Here is a 23,369-nt window from a genome sequence, read left to right as displayed (position 1 = left end):
TGGAACCTAAAAACTCACTGATAAGTTATTTTTTTGCCCAAAGTTTTATCTATTCTTTCTTTTAATTTTGCATGTTTTGTGAGTTTATGTGTATCTCATGTGGACAAGTGCCCAAGGAGACCATAGGGTGTCAAGTCACTTGGAATTGGAGTCACAGGCAGCTATGAGCCACCTGATGGTTCTGGAAACTGAACCTGGCTCTTCCAGGAAGAAAAGCAAGTACTCTTCAACTCTGAGCCCTCTCTCCAGACCATATTAATGTATTTTAATTTCTTCTTTTCTCTTCTTTTTGGAAACAGGGTTTCTCTGTGTAGCCCTGGCTGTCCTGGAACTCACTCTGTGGACCAGGCTGGCCATGAAACTCAGAGGATCAGCCTGCTCTGTCTCCTGAGTACTGGGAATGAAGGCCTGTGACATTACCAATCCAGCATTAGTAATGTTATTTCAAATTTCTGGTAAGAGCCTCATTTTGTACTTTGGAAATGAAGAACATCTACTAAGTGTCCCATTGAGTCTAGAGACTTATACTCCTAATGTTGGATCTCAGACAATTTGTGAGAGATGACCTTCAATGGTCAGAGGAAGTATGTCACACAATCCCATCTTGATTTCCCAGGACATCCTACAGTGCGCTTCTCACAAAGCATACTCAGCATAGATGGCAGGTTTATTGTACAGGAAGAGATATCCGTTGACTGTTCTATGAATAGGCAGATTTGACCAGATTTACTTAGGCATTTAACATTTTTTTTGAGTGTGTACCTATACTATCCAACTTTTTCTCTCAAAAAACTTTTTGATATTTATAATCTAAATAGTTTTTAACATCTTCTGTAACTGAGATGAAAGCATTGCATTCCTTTTTTAGAAAGTGAAAATTGCTGTTCTCAAATGGAACAAATTTTACATCAAAAAGTCAAATTCAATGCTGATGGGAAAAAAGCCAAATATGTAAAGCATTCTAGCAGCTGGAACTGATACTGGCAAAGGATGTGTCTAAACATGCAAAGTGAGAAGATATGGGGCAATTTTTAAATAATACAGAAGTTTCATAACTTTGTCGTAATTACCTGAGTACTTAGACTAAGGAATACCTTAAGTTAAATGACATGAAGAAATAACTAAAATCTCCATTTAACTTTACATAGACAACACAGACCTTATCTATCATACTACAAACTCAGATGTTTTTGAAAAACTTTGGGTAATTACATAGCATTTTTTTCAGTCTTCATCCAGTAGCCTAGCAATATAGAGCCAAACCCAGGCCAGGGAGGACTATGGAACTTTTTCCAAAGGGCAAACTGTTCTCCAAATCGTCCATGATTGCATGGTTGTTTCAGTTGAATATAATTATAGTGTTAGAGTTTTTAATAGGCATAGGATTGACTATTGTACCCAGAGCCTAGTAAAGCACATAAGGATTCAGTTTGGATCCTCTAAATCTTATCTGTAGCCACTGATGTTTGCTTGGTCAAACATTTTAGTCCAGTTAAGGGGAACAGTTAGACAAAAGATGGCTAGGAAATGACAGAGATATATAAATGTCTCATAAAGTTGTCTAAATTCTACACACGAGCAAGGTAGAAAAATGTATTTAACAATATATTCTAATTTAATAATTTAGAAAAAAAATGAGTGGATGAGAAGGGATGGATGGGGAAGTCAAAGATAAGAATGATGACATGTGTGCATCACTGGGCAATGAAATTCTCAAATTATTCAATTTCAACCTTTCTATGATGAACTCCTATATTACTATACCTGTATGGGAGTATAGAAGACACAGGAAGTAAAATTGACAACTAGAGAGAAGAGCTGAAAGGAAAAAAATATATGAGCAGATGGAGGAGAGTAGAATATAAATGCTGGTAGAAGATAAAATATAGCAAATATCTATATTGCCATACTTCCAAGTTATAACAGAATATTTAGGTACACAATTGCCTGCCAAGTCAGAATACTTTTCTCAAAAAGTCAAATAAAACTGAATAGTATGCCCTCACTAAATAAAGAATCTTATGGATAATTTAATCTGAAAAAGAAATTGCCTACATATCCAGGAATTGCTTGGTTTAAAAAATTTTGAAGAGGATGGCTTGGAAAGGAAATTATTTTGCTAAATTTAGGGTTTTTTATTATTTACTTGTTATCAAACAGCCTATAGATGAGGAGTCACAAGTAGTTTGTGGACCAAACTTGTTGATTTAAGAATAAGGATCCATGTAGGTTTTTCTCTTGTCCAACAACTATTGAAAGAAAACAACATGGCATTTTCCAATACAGTAGTATTTTGAAGAAACTCTTAATATTCAAATGGTTATTATATAGATCTTGGAGGAGATGGGGGCGCTAAAATATAATCAAAATACATTGCATAAAATATTTTAAAGAAAGAGGAAAACATTTTTTAAAACAATTTGAATTTTCTATTTTTTTTTACTTAGTTCCTTGAGCCTTTTACACAGATGCATTTTGATAATTCCTTCCTCCTCCAGCTCATGACAGATTCACCACCTCTTACCTACATACCCAAATGTGTGCCTGGTACTTCTGCAGTTTTGCCTTTTACTGCTCTCATCATCACTCTCTCCCTTTTCTTCATCAAATCCAAATTTGCAGCTCGTGTACTCTTAGATGTATAGCCTACTATAGAAAGAAATGGACGTGAACATCAACCTGGAGAGTGAGATTTTTTAAGGACCTCATAGGTCTACCATGCCACAAGGATTTTTCTCTAAAAAAACAATTAATGCTGAGCTGTTAATACAGAGCACTCCCTCTCTGCAAAACCAAGTGCACATTGGGCTAAATGGTTGTTAAGCCATGCACACAAGCTTGTTGAATATATTTCCTTTTATGTGTCCTTCTCAAAGTCTATTTCACTTTTAATCTTGAAAATACAAACAGTAAATGGTTGGTGAAATATGGTATGATAAATTTGCTTGTGCATAAATTATCAGTCCTCAGAAATTCTTCATTTCTATAGCATATACTGATCACATATTGGTGATATAAAACATAATGTAATGACAACCTATTTATTTAGAGTCAAGGCATAAATATTTTTGTGTAATTCCTAGAAATTTAAGGTCTTAAGAGTGTCCACTGAGGGAGAGACAGTATTATTGTGTTCAAACTGAGAGAGAGAAATCTTGGGGGTGTAAAATAGCTTTGCAATTGTTGGGTTCTGTCATTAAGCATGAATACTTGACAAATCTCTTTGATTTCATAGATTGTAAATCCATGCAACACTGAAAGAAGCCATTCACGAAAATGAGCTATTGATTTTGTTCATCTATATGGTGATTACTTTCACCTGCAGCCTTGACAGTGTGCACAAGTACCACATAGGGGAAAAGTAAAAAAAATAATAATTTCTTTGGTCATTTGCTTTCTACACTGAGTTCCTTAATAAAAGAACAAGACTCTTATGTGTAGATACTCTATAAGTTAATATTGCTAATCTATTTATACATATGTAGTATGAGGAAAATTCAAAATTAATAAAATCTGATTCCAACTTTCAAGAGTTTTAATCATTTTGGAAAAGACATGTGTATACGTACATGAATCCACTTGAAGGTACTCAGTTACAAACTTAATGAAAACATCAGGCCCAGAACTCAATTTTTTATTGATTTTTATTGAGCTATACATTTTGATCTGCTCCCCTCCCTGCCTTTCCCTTGCTCCCTTCAATACTCCCCCAAGGTCTCCATGCTCCCAATTTACCCAGGAGATCTTCTCTTTTTCTATTTCCCATATAGATTATGTAAGTTCCTCTTAGTGTCCTCATTGTTGTCTAAGTTCTCTGGGATTGTGGTTTGTAGGCTGGTTTTCTTTGATTTATGTTTAAAAACCACCTATGAGTGAGTACATGTGATAATTTTCTGTGTCTGTGTTACTTCACTCAAAATAATGTTTTCTAGCTCCATCCATTTTTCTGCAAAATTCAAGATGTCATTTTTTTTCTGCTGTGTAGTACTCCACTGTGTAAATGTACCACATTTTCTTTATTCATTCTTCAGTCAAGGAGTATTTTGGTTATTTCCAGGTTCTGAATATGACAAACAATGCTGCTATGAACATAGTTGAGCACATGTTCTTGTGGCATAATTGAGAATCCTTTGGATATATATCCAAAAGTGGTATTACTGGGTCTTGAGGAAGGTTGTTTCCTAATTTTCTGAGAAATTGCCACACTGACATCCAAAGGGGTTGTATAAGCTTGCATTCCCACCAGAACACAAATTTTAAGTGTTTAATTTCTTTAATTTTCTGAAGAAACAAAAACAGAAAGTAAATCAATATGATTAATGCATGTAACCTGAAAAATTGAAATGAGACCTCTGTGCAGATAATGAGTCAACAATTAGTTCTGAAGCTAAAGTACATTGGTGAATTAATGTTTTCCATTACTTTCTTAACAAGGTATCCCATACTTTAGGTGTTGTTATTTAAAGAACTTTTTTTTTTATAGAAAAAAGGCAGTATTCCATGAATTTGGCCTAAACTCAAATATATGGCTGTCTCCCAAGTCTTGGCCTTAAAAGCTTACACTTCCACACCCAACACTACATCCTAATTGTACATTCATCTAGAAATATACATGTGCAAAATGCAATAAGATTAGGGCAAATAGTATTAGTTTGACACATCACAGATATTTATCAATTGGGTTGAACTTTATTATGGTTCTGCTATGAGGCTACATAAATGAACTGAATTGCAGGCAGAATGTGTATGTCACTTTGAGGATGCTATAGAGAGGGGTATGAGTGGACTGTTGCAAAAGTAGATAATGGGAAGAAGTAGTCAAATGAAGAAGCTGTCTGTAGAATAGTGTAGGCACTTAAAATGACCATCCGCACTAAGGAGAACTCATTAAAGGGTATTCAACAAAAAGGTGATATAATTTGTCTTTCATCTTAAAATTTTTCAATCTTTAAAATTACTTTAAGCTATACCTTAAATTCTCACCAACATGAAAACAAACATAAGATGAACAAGAACAATAGACATGCTAACATGGATGGAGGAAAGCCCATGAAGCCCCAACACTACACAAAGATCTAAGAACTCCAGAAAGAAGGACAAATAGTCTTCCCCAGGGAAAATCACATCAATTCATTTTCCAATACCAAATAGTGAGTCTGAAAACACACACACAACAGACACATATATAAATACCTTTATCCAGCGTCAGCAGGTTGTATTTATACATTCATATATATATATATATATGTATATATATGTATATATATATGTATATATATATGTATATATATATGTATATGTATATATGTACACACACACACACACACACACACACACACACACACACATATATATAGTGTGTGGGAGGTTCTTCTGTCTATGTGTTGCTTTTATTGATTAATGAATAAAGAACTGCTTTGAGCATATGGCAGGGAAGAACAGAACTAGGTGGGGAAAGGTAGGCTCTATGCTGGGAGAAAGAAGGGCAGAGTCAGAGAGAAGCCATGAAGCCTGTGCCAAAGTCAGACATGCCAATACTTTGCTGGTAAGTTACTGCCACGTGGCAATACACAGACTGAGCTCCCAAGGTCCTGATGAGGAGCAGAAGGAGGGAGAACATGGGCAAGAAAGTCAGGACCGTGAGGGGTGTGTTCACCCACTGGGACGGTGGGACAGAACTAACGGGAGATCCCAATACCAGTTGGAATGGGACTGATGGAACATGCGATAAAACCAGACTCTCTGAATGAGGCTGATGGTGGAGGCTGACTGAGAAGCCAAGGACAATGGCGATAGGCTTTGATTCTATGGCATGGACGGGCTCTGTGTGAGCCTTGTCAGTTTGGATGCTCACCTTCCTGGACCTGGGGGGAGTTGGGAGGACCTTGGACTTAACATAGTGTAGGGAACCCTGATGGCTCTTTGGCCTGGAGGGGAAGGGAGTGGGGGTATGGGTGGAGGGGAGGGGAGGGAAGGTGGAGGAGGGAAGGAGATGGAAATTTTTAATAAAAAAAGAGAAAAGAGAGAAAAAAGTGTTAGTCAATAAGAAGCTAGAGCTGATGGGTCAAAAAGTAATTTATTTAAGAGTTTCTGTGTAATTATTTCAGGGCTAAGTGGCCAGGAACCAACAAGTGGCCTCCTTACAATTTTTAAAACATGTGTGTGTGTGTGTGTGTGTGTGTGTGTGTGTGTGTGTGTGTGTGTGAATGTGTGTTGTAACAGCAATTAGGGAGAAGAGACCATGAGTTTGAAAGAGAGTATGGAAGGGTATATGGGAGAGTTTAGAGGGAGAAAAAGAAAAGGGAAAATGATGTAATTATAATCTCAAAAATAGAAGGGGAGGGGGAAGGAATGGAGGGGAACAGAGAAAAATAAATAACTCAATAAAAACAATTAAAAATCTCAAAAATATTCAGTTTTGAGAACAGAATAAATAAAAAATTCAAAAAGGTATTTGGAACACAAGAGTTACATGGTTGGGCAAGTTCATAAAAGTAGACTCTTTCTGTAAATAGTTTTTCCCAAATGTACAAAGACTCTGATGTGAAACTCCGTGGCTACACATGGAAAAGTCTACTTTAAGATAAGAATGGCCCACAGATATCCTCTAGAGAAAACATGATTATTGTAATTTTTTTTGTAATTAGGAAATCAACTAAATAGTAGTTCACATAATTGCATTTTAATATCCATTATTATTGATATATTTCTAGCTATAAAAGAATATAGTTTTATTTTAGAAAGACTGGAAATCTTTTTTATAATTTTTTTCATTCAAAAATATACACTTCCTCTCCTCCTCCCATTCCCCTCCTGCTCCCCCACTCCCTCTCCTCCCTCCCCCCCCCCCCCTTAAGAGAGGGCAGTGAACCCTGCCCTGTGGGAAGTCCAAGGCCCTCCCCCTCTACATCCAGGCCTAGGAAGCTTTGAATTCAAATAGACTACGGTCCCAAAAAGCCAGTACATGCAGTAGAATCAAGTCCCAGTGCCTTTATTAATGGCTTCTCAGTCAGCACCCATTGTCATCCACATTTAGAGAGTCCGGTTTGATCACATGCTCATTCAGTCCAGGTTCAGCTGGATTTGGTGAACTCCCATTACACAGTGGGTGGACCAACCCTTCATGGTCCTGACTTCCTTGCTCATCTTCTTCCTCCTTCTGTTCTTCAACTGGACCTTGGGAGCTCAGTTCATTCCTCTGATCTCTGTCTCTATCTCCGTCTATAGATGGACAAAGATTCTATGGTGATATTCGAAATAAACATCAGTGTGATAGTGGGGCAAGGCCAGTTCAGGTACCCTCTGCTCTGCTGCCCAAGAACTTAGTTGGGGACATCACCTTGGACACCTGGGATCTCCTCAAGAACAAAGTCTCTTGTCAACCCTAAAATGGCTCCCTTAATGTAGATATCTTCTTCCCTGATCGTATATCTGCCCTTCCTCCATCTCCACACTTCCACTCTTCCAAGCTCTCTCCAATCTTTCCTTTCTCCCTTCTCTCTCCCCCTCTCCCCTTCCCCCAACCTCACCCCAATCTCTACCCCTACCTCCATGCTCTCAACTTTTACCCGACAATCTTGTTTGCTTCCAATTTCCAGGAGGATCTATATATGTTTTTCTTTGGGTTCACCTTGTTATTTGGCTTCTCTAGGCTTGCAAACTATAGGCTTAATGTCCTTTGTTTATGGCTAGAGTCCACTAATGAGTGAATGCATACCATATTCATATTTTCGGGTCTGGGTTATCTCACTCAGGATAGTGTTTTCTCATTTCCATCCATTTGCATGCAAAATCAAGATGTCATTGATTTTACCGGTGATAGTGCTCTATGTGTATATGTGCCACACTTTCTTTATCATTCTTCCATTGAGAGGCATCTAGATTCGGCTATTACAAATAATGTGCTGCTATGAACATAGTTGAACAAATGCGTTTGTATTATGACTAGGTATATTCCCCAAGAGTGGTATTGCTGGATCCTTAGGTAGATTGATTACCAGTTTTCCTGAGAAAACCATCACACTGATTTCCAAAGTGGTCGCACAACATTGCATTCCCACCAGCAATGGATGAGTGATTCCCGTTACTCCACATCCTCTTCACACCATAGGCTATCATTGGTGGTTTTGATTTTAGCCATTCTGACAGGTGTAAGATTGTATCTTCAAAGTTGTTTTGATTTGCATTTCCCTGATTGCTAAGGAGGTTGAACAAGACCTTAAGTGTCTGCTTGGTCATTTGAACTTGATGAGAATACTCTTTTCAGTTCAGTATCCCATTTTTAAATTGGTTAATTAGAAATTTCTTGTCCAGTTTCTTGAATTCTTTATATATTTTGGAGATCAGACATTTGTCTGATGCAGGGTTGGTGAAGATCTTCTCCCATTCAGTAGAATGCCTTTTTTGTCTTTATGACAATGCCATTTGCTTTACAAAAGCTTCTCAGTTTTAGGAGGTCCCATTTATTCACTGTTGCTTTTGTTGTCTTTGCTACGGGGGTTATACGTAGGAAGTGGTCTCCTGTGCTCCATGTGTTGCCAGTACTACTTCCCACTTCTCTTCTATCAGGTTCAGTGTGGTCGGAGACACCAGAAAATGGAAGGATTCCCATGCTCTTGGATGGGAAGAATCAACATAGTAAAAAATGGCAGTTCTACAAAGGCAATCTATAAATCAATGCAATCCTCATAAAAATCACAACAAAATTCTTCATTAGACCTTGAGAGAACAATAATCAAATTTATATGCCAAAAAACCAAAAAACCAGGATAGCCAAAACAATCCTATACAATAGAGGAAACTTCTGAGGCATTTCCATCCCTGACATCAAACTCTACGAGCTACAGTAATGAAAACAGCTTGATATTGGCATAAAAACAGAGACATTGACCAATGGAATCAAATGGAAGACTGGATATTAACCCACAAATCTATGACACCCCGATTTTCGACAAAGGAGCTGAAAGTTATACAATGGAAGAAAGAATCATCTTCACCAAATGGTACTGGCATAACTGGGATGTCAACCTGTAGAAGAATGAAAATAGATCCATATATCTATCACCATGCACAAAACCACAAGGCCAAATGGATCAAAGACTGGAAATCTTTAGACAATTTCCCCCACTATAACATTAAACAGATATAGTTGAATAATATGTATTAATAAGAGTTTGGACATCAATAAAAACTATAATTTCGCCAACAAATAACCATGAAAATGTCTTATCCAAAGTAGCAGAAAAATTGGTGGTATTTTTCTTCACTCTAGACTCATGTCTTATAGATGATAGACACAGCCATTTTTTAGATTTATTGTGTTTTATATATGTGGAGTGTCATGCCTACATGTGTATATATGCATATGCATATTTTTGTGAGTACCAGTGTGCATGCCTGGTGCTCTCAGAAGTTAGAAAAGGTTATGAGAATGCCTGGAACTGATTTATGGATGGTTGGTCTGCAATCATGTAGGTGCTGGAAACAAAATCAATGTTCTCCGAAACAGCAAAAAGTGCTCTTAAAACCTCTGATCCATCTCTCAAGCCCAGAAAGACACAATTTTAAAGAAATGATGGCACAGTATCCCATTACTGTCTAAGAGCCACAGGAAGCATAACTCACCTGTTTTTATGACATTCTAACATTGGTGTAGGCTGGTAAGATTGGAAACTGTACCTCTTAATTTGAAAACCTCCAGAATATCTACAACCTCAAGCTAAGCAAAGCTCTAAGAAGCATAAGCATGACTTGTGAAACTAGAAGGCAACTAACTATAGATAACTGCATCCCTATCACAAGAGATTACTGTATGGTGGAAACCACAAGGTCTAATATAGCCTTTAAGAAATTTCTAGAAGAAACTAGAAAGTGAAAAGAAAAAGAGATTATTTAAGAAGATAATGGATCCAAATCCCCTGAATTTGAGAATCTTGGATGTGCAATTCAAAAAGCTCAATTAGAAGAAATATAAAATAGCAACATTATTTATGATTACAAAACTATGGAGATAAATGAATTTAAAATGGTACATATTACACATGGAGTTTTGTCTTAGGAGTAATTGAATTCTGACACATTATACAGTATGAGTTAAACTTGGAGACATCAGGCTAAGTGAATAAGATAGTAATATAGGATTAACTTTGCATGATGTAGAACTTGAATTGTGGTTGTTGAGAATGATACCAGGAGAATGGGGTTATTGTCTAGTGGGTACACATTTTGCCATTAGCAAAGTTGGATGTTCTTGAAATGGATGGTAATAATTACAGCACAAATTGTGAATGTTCTCAATCCAATGAGTTGTCTGACCCTAGCAAATATAACTGGGTTAAAAAAAGAAGGGTGGAGACATTGTTATAGGGGCAACCAACCATTTCTGATTAGGTTTAAGTCCCTCCTCATGGAGATAAAACTCATGCCTGGTACTGTAAGTCTTCCCAAAACCCCATGGCTGGAGAGTCCACAGGCCCAAAAATATAAACCTACTACCATTTGCTAAATGGGGGCAATATCAACGTTCCTTTTAAGTGCGTATCTCAATACCCATGGAGTAGTGCAGCCTTCATTATTGAAACTGCTTATGAAACGATGGCAGTTAGGTAATAAAAAGAGGGAGGATGTTAACTCGGGAGTAGGATGTGAGGAGGAAATAGGGTTTCTCTGTGTAACCGCCTGACTATTCTGGAACTTGCTCTGTCGACCAGACTGGTCTTGAACTCACAGAAATCTACTGCCTTGCTACCCGAGTGCTAGAATTAAAGGGGTGTGCCACCACCAGGCACCAGCAATGTTTCATAAAACTCACCAGAGTAGTTCTTAAAATGGGTGGATTTTAGATATAAAAGTCTCCCCAGCACAATACTTTGTAAAAGAATTCCAGATATTATAAGAGTCCTTGTAAGAAAGGCTCCAGTTCAATTCCAGTCAGATCCTACCAACCCTGCTGTATGAACTGTAGGGTGTCTTCAGTCATACGGTCTTAGCAGTCAAGTTCTAGAACACAACCAAGAACAATGGTAATATCATATATTGTTTTAGAATTTTCTTGGACTGTGTTGACCAAAAACTTAGGAGGTATGTTGATTTCCACTTTTCAGAGAAAATTGTCATACTTGTACAACGTGACTGTACAAATTGGGACTCCCACCAGTAGATATAGAAGAATGTAGAACATATATTTTAATATTCTCTCATCTAGAACTGTTTCTCTCTCCTTGCTATTTTCTGGGCTTTTTAGTAGTTACTTTGGACTCTGTTCTATAATCTAAAATTTGGAGCTAAGAATCAACAAACAAGAAAGATTGTGGGGCATTTGTTTATCTAAATCTTGGTTCAGATTGTGGGGCATTATCTATCTAAATCTTGGTTCCTTCTCCTCAGTTAGATCTCCTAGTATCCAAGGAGATAATTTCCAAGGAGAAAGTATAAACAATAGTCCTCTTCAGTTGCATAACCTATGAAATATAATGATGATGCACCCACCAAGATACTGCCATGTTGTAATAGCATTTTGCATCTTGTAGGTTATCACCTCAGATAGCTGTCTAATTTAACTAAATCCAACTCAAAGAGGGAGAGAATATGACTGGTACTATAAACCTAGTCAACTATGGGTGGCTGCAGTGATCACTGCAGAACATAACCTTAAATGTTTACAAAGTACTATAGCATTTATTATTATACTTATATTATTATTATTATTATTATTATTATTATCATCTTTTCCTTTATACCAGATTGATAGCGTAATTCTCACCTCTCATCAAGGAAGTCTCATTTGGTAATAGAATAAAGGGTTTTTACGAGATCAACTAGTCAAAATCAGGGAATAAGTAACTGTGATGTGCCCAGCCCCAGCTGTTCCCTCTACAATACAACCCCTTCATTACAGTGCAGGGAAAATGGTAGAAGAGGAAGCAAAAAAATTGAGTGAGCCAAAGAACCAGGATGTCTACTACTAAATGATATCTACACACAATAGGGATGCTGCAGCCCTAAGATCTCAATAATGCGTTTGTCTAAAAGATCTGTATAATGATAGCATCACTAGTCATGCTCTTGTAAGGAGGCAAACTTATTGGTTCCCGGCTGCTTGACCCCAAAATAATCACACAGAAACTGTATTAATTAAATCACTGCTTGGCTGATTAGCTCTAGCTTCTTACTGGCTAACTCTTACATATTAATTTAACCCATTTCTATTAATCTGTGTATTGCCACATGACTGTGGCTTACCAGCTAATGTGCATCTGTCTCTGGCAAGGCTACATGGCTTCTCCCTAATTCTGCCTCTTTTCTCCCAGCAGTCAGTCCAGTTTTCCCCACCTAGCTCTGTTCCCCTATAGCTCTGCTATAGGCCCAAAGCAGTTCCTTTTTAACCAATGGCATTCACAGCATACAGAGGGGAATCCTACATCAGTCATGCCATTATGAAAGGGATATTTACAAGAGCCCACTCTGTAATTGAAGAGCTACAGACAGTCAACAGTTTCAGAGATAAGGAGAATCATTTTCCTCTTGATATGTTATCTAATCCCAAGCAATTAGCCTTAAACACATCTACATATAAGCAAATTAAATGTAGTCAGTACAATGCATGCACATTTGCATACATACACATGTACATACAACTAATAATTATAGAGGAGGTTGTGAGTTTGAGGGGTGGAGAGAGTGGGAGGAATTGGAGGGAGAGGTGGACTGGAGATGAAAGGTAGAAATGGCGTAAATACTGCACTCATTAATAGGTGCAATTTTTAAGTACTAATTTCCTATACTTTCCTAATAATCTTACATATTTTGACTTATATACATTTTATAAGAAAACTATTGTTACCTATTGGTGTAGATTCTACTAATATTCTCAAAATACTGTTAAGAGGATCATTGTAGCAAAAGATTTAAATACCTTGCTCCAAGTCAACACAAAATAGATTGTGACCCTATAAATTATGCTAATGTGAGCCTAATTCCCAACTAGAGTTATTGCATGATGCTATGGCATGTACATGACATAGTTACATGAATATCTAAATAATATTTTATTTTACATTAAAAGTTAAAATGCTATAATACAGTGTTGACCATAGTGATCTTTTGCTGTCTTTACTTTCTCATTTTTCTATTGAGATCTTATGTTCTGGTTTCAGAATGGTGAAAGCTTTGTTTTACATTATGCACCTTCTTGATCTTTATGTTTATTATAAAATTATCTCATTATTTTCTTACATCATGGACTCTTACAAAGGGAGTGGGGCCTAATCAGTATTGCTCAGTGGTTAAAGTACTGACTGTCTTTGCCTAAAGACCTAAGTTTGATCCCTAAGTACCACATTGTTGGAAGAAGAGAACAAACACACACCAGTTTATAACTGAATACCACACCTCCATAGTAATTACCCCCTACAAATATACACACAGAAATAAACTGTAATACAATTGTTTAATAAACAGAAAAGAAAATACAATATAACATCAGAGAGAAGAAAGCAGAAAGAATGTAAGAGCTAGAAGATAGTGAGAGTCCCATGTTTGCTGTCTCCTAACATGATATCGCTGTTGTAATAATTAACTCACACCAAATATGGATATCTACATAACTTCTATACAGGATGAAGCCAAAGTTATCAGCACTGATTCAGGAGGGACTCAGAGGACCCATTCTTAGCTGAGGAGCTTTTAGTAAGTATGGTTGAAGTCATTTTTTAAACATATGACCATGGCTTCTTGTACACACTCTAGTGTATGATCCCATGCATGTGTATATGAAGCAGTATAATTGAATTCCATAGAATATATAAAAAATGAGAACATTAATCTGGAAAGGGTATATTTTGGAGTGCCTAGATAGAAGGAATGAAGTAAAATTCTCAAATAAATAAATAATAACTTTAAAAAATGTTTTATCCCTTACCACTTCTCCTTGAACACCTTCTATGTCCTCCTCTGTTTCTCAAGCTGATGGTCACTTTTTCTTTTATTATTATTGCTATATATGTACATATGTACATCATATAATGTATGTGTATGTTCGTATATATATATATATATATATATATATATATATATATATATATATATCTTGATGAATATGTTTTTTTTCTTCATGTGTATATGGTTTCAGAGTTGACCACTTTGTCCTGGACAACCAATAATAGGGATCATCTCTGGAAGAGGACAGTTCTAATCGCATCTGTTATTCATTGACCATTGTTCTTTGTTGGGGACTAGGACCATGAGAATTTTCCCCCTTCTGTGTTAACATATCCTTTGATATTGCCATTGTTCTGGTCTTGTTTATGAAGTCGTTTTTTAGGAGAGATGTTCCCATTGTTGCTCTTACAGTCTTCCTACTCTCTCTCTTTGTGATGTTCCGTGAGCTGTAGATGCAGAGTTGTGATTTATCCACTGGGGCTGGGCTGCCCATAATTTCTTCATCTTTGCATGGTTCCCAGCTTTGGCTCTTTGTGACGGTCTTCATTTGTTGTAAATACAGTATTCTTTGATAAGGAATGATAGCTACACTTCTCTGTGAGTATGAGGATAAGATTTAAAATGTAGTAAGGAATTATGATGGTCTAGCAACGTGGCAATAGCAGATTATTTTCTAAAGTCCATTACTTCACTAGCCCAGTTTTTAGGTTTCCAGTAATACACGATTTCCCTCCTTTTGAGTGGGTGATGAGTCTCAGTAGATAGCAATTGGCTGCTGTATACACATGAGTGTCACCTACTGCGCCTTCACGTATTTCTTTTCATACTGGTAATTGTTCGGCTTCATAGGTGTTTCAGCTGTGTAGGACATTGGTTGCTTCCTTCCTTTGGAAGTTTGCATATTATTTTCTGGATCCATAGAGTCTAGATCACAAGAATGTGTATTTCACATCAGATTCAGTTTGAGTCTTCCAAGTACAGTGTCTTAAGTGTGCATTGTCTTCAGCAATGGGGGCCTACACTCAACTCCTGAGGTGAAACCAAGGAAACATTAATAGCCTATTTTGTTTGGGTGGTCCCTTGAAATACCCTGACCAACCATTCAAAAGGAGGGTTTCTCATGCCTGGTGCAGAGGTTTTTATTTGTACCCTAAAACGTGTTTTGTATAATTATTTTTTGGCTTTGGTTTTTCAAGATAGAATGTCTCTATGTAACAGCCCTAGTTGTCATGGAACACGCTCTGTAGACCAGGCTGGCCTCAAACTCACAGAGATCTGCCTGCCTCTGCTTCCCAAATGCTGGGATTAAAGGTATGCATCACCACTGCCTTGCTGTTGTGTATAATTTTAGTAAAGCATAAAATTATTCCTTGAAGCTTTATCAAACAACCTTCATAATATTTATTCCCCATCCCTGCTTTTCCTTCTATATGGACCTCATTCCCTCCTCTCCAGCTGGAGTCCCCCCCCATTACTGTCTTTACTACTTCATATCACCTGTATCCTTCTATTGCCTCCTAAGCTTCCTGCCCCTAACTATGGTCCTTTATTTGCTCTTGGTTCCTGTAATTATTCCATGTTGTATGCTCACAACTGAATATTGAAACAACACAGAAGAGAGTAAACTTGCAACATTTGTCTTTGTGGGTCTGGGCTACCTCACTCAATACAGTGTTTTCTAATTCCATCCATTTACCCTGAAAATTTCATGTTAAAATTTTCTTTTACACCTCAATAGTATTCCATAATGCATATTTAACATAATTTCATTATACATTCATCAGTTGAAGGACATTTAGATTGATTCCATTCCTGACTATTACGAATAGAGAAGCTCTGAACATTGGTGGACAAAAGTGCTGGAATAGGATGTTGGTTCCTTTAAGCATTAGGACAAGAAGTGGTATACTGCATCATGAGGTAGATTCCTTTTCAGGTTTTTTGAAGATTCTCCAACACTAATTTCCAGAGTGTCTAGATCACTTTGCAATCTCCCAACAGTGTATGTGGGTTTGCTTTACTTTGCATTTCCCTCCAGCATTTTCATGAATTGATTTTGTCGATCTTAGTCATTCTAACAGGGGTGAGGTGGAATCTGAAAGCTCTTTTAATTCACATTTTCCTAGTAGCTAAAAGCTCAAGAATAGCCTTTGAGGTATTTGTAAACCAGTTCTATTTCTTCTATTCAGAACTCTGTTTAGATTCCTAGTCCATTTTTAATTTGTGTCTTTTGTTTAGACTCCAAAATTCATTTCTAATTGGCTCATTTAAACTTCACCATTTTTTTCTAGTTCTTTGTATATGCTGAACCCACTGTGAGATGAATAGCTGGCAAACATTCCCTCTGAGTCTTTGAGTTTCTTCTTCATTCAAATTGGTTACTTCTTCCTTAGCTGTACAGAAACTTTTCAGTTTATGAAGTCCCAGATTCATTATTCAACTTCATTCTTGGGCAAAAGGAGCCTTGGTCAGAACCTCCATTCCTATACTCTGTATCTTGTAGGGTACTGCCTTTGGTTTTCTTCCTAAAAGTTTTAGTATTTCAAGTTTAAATTGAGTTCTTTGATCTTCTTGGATCTCATTTGGTGTAGGATAATAAACAAGAGTCTCATTTCTATCTTCTGCATGTGGACATCCAGTATTCCCAGCACCATTTTTCTTGTTGTTTGTTTTTATTGTGTTCTTTTTGTCATATATTGAATGATTTTAGTTACAGCTACTCATGTTTTTTTTTTTTTTTTTTTTTTTTTTTTTTTTTTTTTTTTTTTTTTTTTTTTTTTTTTTTTGGTTTTTCGAGACAGGGTTTCTCTGCAGCTTTAGAGCCTATCCTGGAGCTAGCTCTTGTAGACCAGGCTGGTCTCGAACTCACAGTGATCAGCCTGCCTCTGCCTCCCGAGTTGCTGGGATTAAAGGCGTACGCCACCACTACCCGGCTCCTAGCTACTCATGTTTTACCTTCAGTTTTTATTTCACTGGTCTCTATATCTATTTGTGTCAAGATCATAATGTTTTTATTATTATAGTTCTAGAATATGACCTGAAGTTCTTGAATAACAATCCCTCCAGTTTTCTTTTTGCTTTGAATTACTCTGGCTATTCGAGGACTTTTCTGGTTCCACATGAACTTTAGAAGGTATTTTTTCTATTTCTGTGAATAATGTTGTATTTTGATAGAGACTCCACTGAAACTGCAAAGGGCCTTTGATAAAATTTCTCAGTTTCACAATATTTATTCTACAAATCCACAAACAAGAGCTGCTCTCACATATCTCAATCTTGTTCTTCAGATACTTGAACTTTTCATTGTAGAGATCTTGCACTTTCATGGTTAACTTATTCAAAGTTCCTTTATTGTCTTTGGTCCTAATGTAAATGGAAATGATTCAAGACCTCTTACTGTATTTGTTGGTGGTGTTTAGACAGGTTGCTGAATTTTGTAAGTTTATTTTCTTTCCTTTTTTTCTCATTTTTTTATTAAAAATTTCCATCTCCTCCCCTCCTCCTCCCCCTTCCCTCCACTCCATTCCACCCATACCCCCACTCCACCCCTCTTAAGACAAAGAGCCATCAGGGTTCCCTTCACTATGTTAAGTCCAAGGTCCTCCCAGCTCCCCCTAAGTCCAGGAAGGTGAGCAACCAAACTGACAAGGCTCACAGTGAGCCCGTCCATGCCGTAGAGTTCATGCTCATTGCCGTTGTCCTTGGTTTTTCAGTCCTCCTCCACCGTCAGCCACATTCAGAGAGTCCGGTTTGGTCCCCTGTTCCATCAGTCCCATTCCAACTGGACTTGGTGGTCTCCCGTTAGATCTGTCCCGCCGTCTCAATGGGTACACGCACTCCTCACGGTCCTGACTTCCTTGCTCATGATCTCCCTCCTTTTTTTCATAGCTTGCCACTTCTCTGAAATTATTGATTGTCTCTAGATTTTTTGTGGTTGGATTGACTGGATTCCTTAAGCACATCATAAGATTTCATAACAGGGATAATCTGAATTTTTCTTTTTTTATTTGTGTTCCCTTAATTTCCTTCTATTGACTTATTGCTCAGGCAATTATTTCCAGTAATATGTAGAAAAGGAGTGAAGATAGTGGGCAGCCTTGTATCATTCCTGTTTTTAATGGGAATTGCTTTGAGTTTTCTCAATTTAGAATGTGTGTTTGTCATATATAGACTTATTTTGTTGAGTGTTTTTTCCCCTTTCTGTATGATGACGGATTTTGATTCTACTGTATGTACTGGCTTTTGGGGAGCCCAGTCTGTTTGGATGCACACCTTCCTAGACCTGAATGGAGGGGGGCCTTGGACTTCCCCCACAGCGCAGGGCACCCTGACTTCTCTTTGGACTGGAGAGCGGGTGGGAGGTGAGTGGAGGGAGAGGGAGGGGAAATTGTGAGGAGGGAGGAGGTGCAATTTTTAATTAATAAATAAATAAATGACTCAGCAGGTAAAGGTACTTGCTGTCAAGTCTTATGAACTGAGTAAAAAATAAAAAAATAATAAATAAATAAACAAACAAACAAACAAATAAATAAATAAATAAATAAATGAAAGTTACCATCTTGGATATACTTCCCGTTTTGAATAGGAGGAGACTTTTCACCCAAAAAAAGTCAACATGCTATAAAATTAAGAAAGGAAAGTGTTTGGAAGCCAGTCACAAAGAAGTGAAATCCAAGCATAGTGATGCACACCTTTAATCTTAATATTCAAGAGGCTGAGGTAGGCAGATATTTTTTAGTTTGAGGCAAGCTTGTTCTACATAGAGAATTCAAGGACAGTCAGGGCTGTGTAGAGAATCCCTGTCCCCAAAAAGAAGTGAAAATGAAGAGACTCTCTCAAAGTATCATAATAAAGTAGTTAAAAACTTTGGAAGTTTGTAAATGTACCACATTCTCTTCATCCTTTTTTTTTGTTTGTTTGAGGGGCCTCTAGGTTGTTTCCAGGTTCTGTCTATTGCAAATAGTGGTGTAATCATAGTTGAACAAATGTCCTTGCAGTATGATTGAGCATCCTTTGGGTATATGCCCAAGAATGGTAACAAGGTAACAAGGAGAACCCTAAGAGAAACATACATGTATTTCCCTTGGAAGGGGAAATAGACAATATAGCCTGAGAAAATTAGGAGCATGGGGGTAGGGGGAGAAGGGAAGGCAGAAAGGGAGGAGGAGGGGAGAAGGGGAAGGGGGAGGATAACTAGAGGGAACTGGATGGTAGACATGGGGGAAGCACAGAGATGGAGAACAAAGAAAGAGATGTCTTGATTAAGGGAGTCATTATGGGGCTAGCAAGAAACCTAGCACTAGAGAAATTCCCAGGAATCCACAAGGATGGCTAAGATGCTAAGCAATAGTACAGAGGGTGCCTGAACTGGCCTTGCCCTGTAACCAGATTGATGACTATCTTAAATGTCATCATAGAAACTACATCCAGAAAGTGATGAATGCAGATGCAGAGAACCACAGCAGTACATTGGGCTGAGCTCCCAAGGTCCAGTCAAAGAGACGGAGGGTGAGAATATGAGCAACAAGTTCAAGACCATGATGGGGATACCCTCTGAAACAACTGACCTGAGGTAATGGAAACCTTCCAACTCTGGTCTGACAGTGATGGAACCACCATATGACCAAACTAGGCCCTCTGAATATTGCTGACAGTTCTATGACTGGGGCGGACTGTGGGGCCACTGGCAGTGAGAATAGGGTTTATTCCTACTGTTTGTTCTGGAACCCATACTCTCTGGAGGGTTATCTTGTTCAGCCTAGATAGAAGTGGTAGGGCCTTGTTCCTGTCTCAGAGCAATGTGCTAGATTTTGTTGACTCCCGATGGGAAGCCCTGCTCTCTCTGAGGAGTGGATAGGGGGTGGGATGGTGATGGGAGGGGCTGGGAGGGGAAGGAAGGTGGAGGGAACAGGATGAGGGGAGGGAGTGGGAAATGGATTTGGCATGTAAAATGAGAAAAGATATTTTAAAAAATAAATTAAGAAAAAAGATTTATAAACTCAGTAAAACAATAAAAAATTGAAAGTGCAGTTTGGGATGGATAATTCCATGTAACTTAGTATTTATGCTTTTATATGAGTACTGGACATCTACATTGTGTTTTGCCAATATATTTTGGGAGGACTTCTGGCAAAATGATATCAGATGGAAATTTGTCATATTTACATAGAATTAGAAAAAAATGAAAATGACTTTCTCAGATAACCCATGGTGGACTCAAAAATTTTTTATTTAAAATTTCTGCAATGCTTTTCACTATACAAAATCCTTTCTGCACACCATCTGTTCAGTATTTTTGTGCATTTCCGGTTCTATCTCAGTAACAGAGGGATCAGAGATGTGAAATTTTAGATTATTTAAAAACGCTGAAACCTTTAAAATGTACACTATTACTAGGACCATTGCATGGGTCTTATTGTCTTAAAGGGATAAATTGTAGTCCGTGAACAATCATATTATGCAGTCATTCAACGCTTTGTTGATGCTATTTGTCTTGATGCACACACCACATTTGTAACTTCCTTCATTCAACAGTATAATTGAGCTTCTTGATGTACCTTACAGAGTGTATATAAATATCACACAAAGCTTTATAAACAATTAATCTCAATAAGGCTCATTGTACATTTCTACTTGGGAATATTTAATTTTCTAACTTTTAAAATTTATTTATGTTGTACAGTGTCTACTACCTGCATGTATGCCTGCAGGCCAGAAGAGGGCACAGAATCTCATTATAGATGGCTGTGAGCCCCATCTGGTTGCTGGGAATTGAACTCAGGACCTCTGAAAAGCAGCCAGTACTCTTAACCTCCAAGCCATCTCTTTAGTTGCCTAATTTTCTAACTTTTATATGCCAAGTATAATTTTTTAGATGGGAAGCCTTACAACTTAAGGTTTGGATGTATAAATGTGTATTATTAAAATGAGAGGTCATTGTCCTAGGGTTAAATTTTCTCCTTTCCGGAGAAATTAATGGTCTGAAATTAATCTGTATATGAGATTCAAAAGCATGGAATGTTAAGAAAATCCATTTTCAGAAGCCATTTTACTAAATTAAGCATCAAAAATTTTTAATTCTCATGACATTTTTTTCAGAGTATGATAACTGAAAATAATTGAGTGACTATACTTTATTGTTAATATTCAGCACTCCAGAAGGCACTTTTAAATCAATTTATATACTGACTCTTGAGACTATTTTAAATCTAACATCAACATTCTATCAGAGATGATTTGCTTTTCTCCTTATGTAAGGCAAAAGAAGCCATGGAAAATTAATATTATGTAATGTAAAAGTAAAAAATAAATGATGTAATGATCTCTTCACTCTGCAATACAAAAAGATGAATTGGAAACTTCATTGCTGCAGCTCTTAATTGCCGACTCAATTTATGATTTAGTAAAATGAATTGGATGTCAATCTTTTTAAATAAGTATGAATAGAACCGGTGTTTTAACAAACACCTTCTTCTAGGAAGGTCAGCAAATCCTTAAGGCAAAAATGTCTAATAGATATTACTAAACATACAAGGTCTGGATGTATTGCTTCTTGACATGTTCTTAAATGAAATGATTTTCACTGGTGCTTGAAGGTCAACTCAACTACTTTTTGATAAAGCATCTGTGACATGATCATTCTTGATGAACGGCTGAGCTCTTGGTCAGAAAATTAAGATGCTCTCATCAATATAATATATGTCTGGTGGGGAAAAAGAAAAGAAAATATCTGTGTTGTTAAGGGAACTTGCATCAAAATTGGCTTCTATATACAGTTGTTTTTTTCTTGTGGACAATAAAGCACAAAATGCCTCTCTTGGACACCTAATGAGGATACGATAGACTCTGTGATTCCTAATTTGCATATTCAGACATCATGCCATTAGTACAGAGCATCATGGTGTTCAAACATCTCCCTAGTAGCTGACTGCTGGTTTTCAAAGTGCCCTTGGCTCCCAAACAGCTGAAAAGACACTGGTGAGCAGATGGCCATTGTGTGATGAAAAGTCTAATTGTATTTGCCTTCTCTAATGGAGAAAAAGCCAGGACAGTTAGGCAGGTCAAGGCATGTGAGTAGGACTATCATACTGTGTCTGAAGAGAAATTTGGAAAGCTCAGTTGGATAGCTAATGAAACAACTTACAGGCCCCCAGGCGGAGTCTGTACCTGCAAAACAATTAGTAAAGGAAAGCAATGAAGCACTAAGCCAGAAAACACAGGTCCAGAAGCCCTCTGAACACTACCTGACAGCACAGGAGCATTGAAATCAGATAGAATTGTGCTTTGCATTCCAGCTGCACCAATATAAAAACTGCATGACATGAGGGAATCTAAATCAGCTCTCTAAGTTGTAGTCTGCTTAATAAAGAGATCATAATAACCATACTCTTTGTTGCTGTGAAATACCATGAAACAGAATAAATATACACAACACCAAAAAATAGCATTGTTTCATGATAAGAGTTCAATAAATGTGAACATGCTTTAGCAATTACCTGGAGAACGCAGGCTAAAGTATCCGAGAGCATGTCTTGTGCTGCTTTCCCTAGGAGTAGAGCATGACATGGTGATGATATAAAACTAATATAAGTGGCCATTGCAGGACTATCTCCCACCTTTGTTCTATAAAAATCCATAGGGATCTCACAAACTGTCTGCATCTAATCCCATTTTGTATTTAATGAGTCTGTGCTAGTAGCTTGAAATCAGCTATGACATTTAACCTAACAAAGGCTATAATCAACCCCTTCCCCTTATCCATTTCAGAAAATTGTCAAGCATTTACCAGTACACCCTTGTTTGTAATTAAATTGCAAAAACTATTTATAAGCCTAACTCCTACATAGGATTTACAAGGTGACATAAAGGCTAAGTGGGGAAATTGCCAAGTATCTGCAAACAGCTAAGAGATCCAAGTTCCTCAAGTGACCTTTTTTTAGAAATTATATTTTTAATTTCTCTGTGTGTGCCATTAAAATTTGTTTTGTTTGTGCCATATGCATGTTGTATATGTTTGTGTGTACATATACATGAACATATGACACACACATATGGTAAGCAAGGAAGGACGTATCCACAGAGGAGAGAAGAAGAAGAGTAGTAGCATAAACATAAATGTATGGGCATGGGAGTTGAGGCCAGAATATGACATCGGGTGACTGATGTCAAATAGATGAATAATTTCTCCACTGTGGTTTGGAAACAAGGTTTCTCATGGAACCAGGAGTTTGCTTGATTGCCTAGTTCCTGGAAACCTTCTATCGTCCTATCCCTTAACACTGGAATTAGAAATGCTCATTGCCATACATGGCTTTTTTTTTCATGGGCACTAGAGACCTAAAGTCAAGTCTAGTCTGAGAAGATTGAGCAGGAAATCATCAACCACACTGAAAACAGAGATTACCATGGTTGGTTTCCTCAGAAGGGTACTG

This window comes from Arvicola amphibius, chromosome X (assembly GCF_903992535.2).
Source record: "Arvicola amphibius chromosome X, mArvAmp1.2, whole genome shotgun sequence".
Lineage (NCBI taxonomy): Eukaryota > Metazoa > Chordata > Mammalia > Rodentia > Cricetidae > Arvicola > Arvicola amphibius.
Note: the sequence above shows the minus strand (reverse complement) of the source record.